This window comes from Cydia pomonella, chromosome 7 (assembly GCF_033807575.1).
Source record: "Cydia pomonella isolate Wapato2018A chromosome 7, ilCydPomo1, whole genome shotgun sequence".
Lineage (NCBI taxonomy): Eukaryota > Metazoa > Arthropoda > Insecta > Lepidoptera > Tortricidae > Cydia > Cydia pomonella.
In genome coordinates this window covers 18,357,006-18,363,226 of record NC_084709.1, presented here as the reverse complement: position 1 = coordinate 18,363,226, position 6,221 = coordinate 18,357,006, and positions in this window count along the sequence as shown.

Genomic DNA, 6,221 nt, shown 5'->3' with positions numbered 1-6,221 from the left:
TATCCCCACTATTCAGTCGTTCGCCATCCAAATTCAACGGTTTTCTGCAATCTTCGTATGATATTGTTGGCGGCAACGGATCAGCTGAACTATTAAATTACTTACATGAATTTAAATAACAATAAACACCGTGTATTTTTAATACAACCGCAAATTGAAAGTAGGCAAAAAGTAAGTTATTATTTTTAGTTAAACATTCATTAGGACCTATACTAGCTACCCTTAAAAAATGTGGTCGTATCAAAAATACACGCTGAATACCCAACTACTTAAAATTTTTGGGGAAATTACAAAAATCGACCTCGCCTCAAACTAAGTCATCCTTGTAGCATGTATACCAGGCAAGTATATATGAACAATCAGCTTTAATTCAGTAATTAACTACCGGGATTCCAACCCAATATCATACTTCACAACTCCTTCTTAACTTTGAAGGTATGATCTCTACCGATAAGGCAAAACGGTAATTATATACAATAAATAAAACTTCACCGTTGACCCAAAAAGTTCATATGCTGCCTGAACAAAGTAAAAAAATCAGAATATCCATCCAAAATAATTTATGCAATTAGTTTAAAACTGAACTGGCCACACATCCTGTCGATTAACCTCAAACATTTTCGGGTTACGAAAGTTGGATTGCTTAATTAGTTATTTATTAACGAGATAGGTCAAAGCGTCAAGTCCTCTAATCGAGACGTCAAAGTCATATGGCTATGTTGCTTGCGATATCCCTGTTTCATGTGAGAGAGAGAGAGAGAGAGAGAGAGAGAGAGAGAGAGAGAGAGAGAGTAAAATTGACAATATTGCAAACGAAGCGCAGCATGGATCGCTACAGCGCTACGAGGCAATGTCTATAGATCAATATGTACGGTGTGATCACCCCCTATTACCATATCATAAGTGTGTATGCATAGTATCGGTTGAAGAATAAATTACTCATATTATAGCAGTTAAACATGTAGGTACGTATATATAATTAATCATTAAAGTGTCGGATTTTATACCCGTGAAAAATTGACAGAACACCTGATAAGAAAGTTAACAAGCGGTAATTTTAAACTGTTTAAGTCATATTTAATTGTATTTTTTTTGTAGCTTGAGTACTTGAACCATATGAACGCGTGAGTATGATGATGATGATGATGATGATGATAATGTGTATGATGTGTTAGAACGCTTAAATCATTTTAACTACGAAACTCCCGTGAGATTTAAAATTCTTGTTTTTTTTACAGGTAATTCAAGTTATTCTAGGTTATTCTCGCTGGGCTGGACTTGGACGAGTATATCGTGGGCCGTTTCAAAATAATTGCAATAACGTTTAATAAGTGATATGGTTATGGCGTCGTGACATGCTCTCTCAATGTAACCTTAATACTTTGAAATAGAGTATATATTGGCTCGCTGGCGCCCATGTTTCAGGTGATTGACTGATAAGAATGTGTAAGATTTTTCATATGTGGCCCTAACTTCAGAAATATCAGATGCAAGCGCATATAAAAGGAGTAATGTTTTATTTACTCCTTTCTGAAGTCGGTTTTCTGTTTTTATCGACAACTCCGCGAGCATCGTCTGTCAGAACTCGAATAAAGTTGTCAATCTTGTATATGCATGTTCCTATGTCGTAATATGTATTAGTTTAACTTTTATATATTATATTTTAAGTCGTAGAGTTTAACCATATTGTTGTAGATTTATATTATTATATTCACATATAATAAATGAAGTCACGGTTGTAATTTCCCTCGCATATAGGTATGTCATTACTTTAACCTCTCCCGCACTATATGTCTCTGTTTGATCCAATGGTTGACTGAGAGAATGTCTTTAGGCATTAAGTTCGCCAATTGTAAATTATTCCTTTTGTGCAATAAATTTAAATAAATAAATAAATATTTTGATATACAATAATCTGCCGCGTTAGCACAAGAGCACCACGATAATGTCTTGACCGAGAGATAGACTAGCCGTATTTTTCTAACTGTATTAATTACAGAGGGACGGGTAGTCTATTTCGCTGGCGAGAGACTGTTGCGGCGCTCCCGTGCAAACTCAACTGGTTCACTACGTTTTTAAGTAGAAAAAACTCGGGCAATTTATACGGAATAATTATAAAATAACCTCAACGAGCGCGATTAGTACTTACTTTAGTAGTAGTTACTTTAAAATGTTACCGAATAAAGATCTTGATTTAGAATCTCATGTTTACCGGTTACAAACAAGGTAGGTATACTAGAATAGAATAGAATAGAAGAAATTTATTCAGAAAACGCTTAAGTTTATACTAAGTAACTCATTGTCGATTGATATCACATATATTTAAAATCTATCTCAAAATTACTTTAGATGAAACCTGTACAAGTGTAAAAATATGGGTGCACACATCTTACTCAAAGATATGTCCTATAGCTTTTATGTGGACGAATTAAGAACTATGGGACATATTTTTGAGTAAGTTGTATGCAACCATATTTTTACATTTGTCATACATTATTGGTTCATTGATTTCCCAAAGATCTAAACGACTGTCTAAAAAAAAGTGGAAAAACTCACTGTCTCGGGCGAGATTCGCAATTCCGGGATACCAGTCCGCCGCTCTAACAACTGTGCTGCCGAATGAAAATCCAAAATTTGCCACTGAGATATGAACCCATAATAACACTATTATAGGTTCAAATTTCAGTAGCAATATTTGGATTTTCTCTACACAGGAAATAGAGTTGATTTTGTTTTTTTGAAAACGGAAAGAAACAGCTAATACAAGTCTGTTCCAATTTAATATGATTTAAATTTCATCGAACTAAATAAGTCCTATCGGTGGCACCATGGTGGGATAGTGAGTTAATCTACTTTTCCCTTAATTCTAAGCATTGTGGCATCGTTTACAGATATTACGGATACTGCTTCGCGCTACCATCATACAGCGGCTCCCGGCGACCGTGACCGGGGGCCCATTTCTCGAACGATATTAGTCTAATATTATTAGTGTGTTGCCATGGTAACCCATACGACTTGACAGTTCGTGGACTAATATTATTAGTCTAATACCGTTCGAGAAATGGGATTGTCTGTCCCTCTTGTTGGAGGGAATATGCAGTCGCCACTCAGGGACCTTTCTGCTCCAGCTGCCAGTTGTTTTACAAGCGATGTGTAGAGCCAGTGTCATTCCAGCTTTGTAGCTCTCAAAGGCTATATAGAGTTGTACACGTACTTCATTCTTCTGCGAGTCGCTTCTTTTCTTAAATTTAACCTCGCAGCAGGATAGTAAAAATGACATAAACGCGTTTCATATATGTATATAGAACTAACATAAAACATATATGTTGCGATACAAATATGTTAAAATCGAAATAGCATTAGTATCATCAAGTATTTAACACAGAGTTTGTGAACTGACTTCAAACAGACATTTTGTCGGTTTAAAAGGTGGGTTCCGCGAAATAAATCAGTGATTATTTTTTAAGATTTTCACGACTAGACATGAAAAAAAGACTGAGAAGTTTTATTTGATATATATTTTTTCCTAGTGTCACCTAGTAGTTTTAAAACATATTTAATGTATTTTTACTCGTGATTGTAATATGCAAGCAGAGTGTAATTATCATCCTTAATCTTGTACACCAATCCCCGATCACCGTATACATTAGATCATTAAGTCGGTACAGTCTGTACACAAATCTCGTCATTCCGTTTAGGCTATTGGGCGTATGGATAACACATACATTCAATCTCAAACCCTTTTTATATCGGATAAAAATGTGTAACATTTTGTCCAACATATACTATCAAATGTATAAAACCTAGACGTAACATCAAAAGTACCGTATACAAGTAAAAATCCCACTGCACGCAGACAAGACCCTCATGCATTGTATGAAGTGTACTTATATCTGGTGTTCGAGGAAGCCCCTCAATGCGGAGACAGCTCCGCTGGGAGGCTATTGATCGTCATCCGTCGTCAGCGGCGAGGCGCCTATTGATTCGCCGCAATCTGCATGATAACCCGCCTGGCTTCTCTACTTACGATATATTAGACCTGAACATTATCGTTGCATGCTGATAAGTACGCACACGTATGTCGTCTTTTAGATGGATGAAAGACTTCGGGAATTTTGTGATTAAGTAGTTAGGTAAATTTCGAAAGTATCGCCTACGTACAGTCACCATCAGATACATCGTAGCGGCCAAGGTGTTCAAAAATATTTGAACACGCACTCTAACGCCTTGACAATAGAGGCGTGTTTAGATATTTGTGAGCACCTTAGCCGCTCCGATATATGTGATGTCGACTGTACTTTAGGTAGGTTTTCGTTGTATGCGATTAAGTACTCAGATATACAAATTGTGTGTGTATTCAAACGTCACTGGGAATTGTATGCGATTTGCTATATATTGCGGCATTTGACCGATCGATTAAATATGTTGCTCCTACTTACTCGGCAATTTTCTAAAATCGCATGCAATTTGTTGCAATGTTTGTAGAGGCCTTAAGAGGAAAGGGGACGACCGCTTCTCCATACAACCATAATTCCCATTTTGATACCTATTGACATTATGGAAAATATTTTTCATTCCTCATGCTCTAAAAGTGGGTCGTTGTTGTTTTAAAAAATGTGCAGAAAATGATACGTTTCTGCTCTAGAGCACTGTACTTTTGAAGTACGATTTTTTTAAAGATAAGCAATTGAATTTTTGGTTTAAATGGATTTGTTGTACAATTTCCATTCTGATAATTAACTCCCCATGCCATAAATAACGATATTTTTACTTACAATACAATACAATACAAATACACTTTATTGCACACCTCAATACAGAAACAGTAAAAATAATACAACACATAGGCGGTCTTATCGCTAAAAAGCGATCTCTTCCAGACAACCTTACACTGTTACATAATTAAAAGTACCCTCAGGAAATACTACTGAAGCTTAATACTCAGCCGTGTTTCTTTTAAAGCACATGTATTTTACTTTCCTCGTATTCGAAAAGAAAAGTAGAGTGTTTAACTCAGGTGAAAGGCTACATTTCAGTCTCGGGCTATTGGCGACGCTAACTCCTCGTCGACGGAAATGAGTGTCTTTTATCCCTTGGTTAACAATCTAGGTACTATTATATAACTCGATGTAACATATTGGCCATAGCTATGCCCTTTCGTTAGACCTTTTTTGATTTTTGTGTTTAAGTACTATAAGAATTAGGGGTGAAAAACCAGTTCCATACAATTTTTAAATCGAATCGTTCACTTTCGTAACACATTAAAATTTAATACGATAAGACAGGTAATAATAAGACGGTTGTTTGCGTACATATTCATTTGTTTTCAAAATATGGTAATATAGGGGAAGATGGGTAGGATTCGTACACCGGGAGGCTTCGTACAGTGGTAATATCTCAACTATCCAACATGCTGAGACGTTCACATTTGTATACAAGTTTGCCGCTCATATGCAGTAGAGTCAGACCAAGCTAATTAAGCAGCGATTTGGTTAGCCCAGCCTGTGAAAGTGTTATGTAAACATCATAATTTCATAAATTTTTGACGTTTAAAATAACACTTGGGCCATCTTAATTGCTGCAAACTTAATAACTTGGCCTGACTCAAGCAGACTGTATTGCTAGAAAGAGTCAATATGTGTTTTGGCTACCCGAAATTCATTTTTACTTCTCCTTTGAATGCATCTGTTTTCAAAAAGTTTATGAAGTATTTACAATACAAATAAGTACAAAATGGTGGTTTCAACGCCTTAATAAGGTATTACGCCAATTAAACAGGGGACTAAACAGACAGAATATGTATTGTTATAGGATTTACAGTGCGACATGACATGAAAGAGTAGAAATTAAATAAAATGGAACTAAGCAATTTCCATACAAAATTGTTGCAGTGTTTTGGCACTTTACGTCAAAAATGTGACAATTACGAAGAAATTGGTGCCCTCATTTATTTTCTACTATTTTATGTCGCACTATTAGTCTGCCATTTCAGACGGTTGGTAAGAAGTTGTGCGGTGAAGTTTTAAACAGAAATTGAAACAGTTTTTGTTGAGAGGGTGCTTTACCGTCTTTACGATAAGGGCACACGGGGCTCGTGCCCAAGGCTCCCATTCTCAGGGGGCCCCGAATGACAGACAGTATCAGTATTTTTTACTACCCATAATAAATATAAGATCATAGTAGACATATTTTAGTCTAATTATTATCTTTACTTTCCAAGC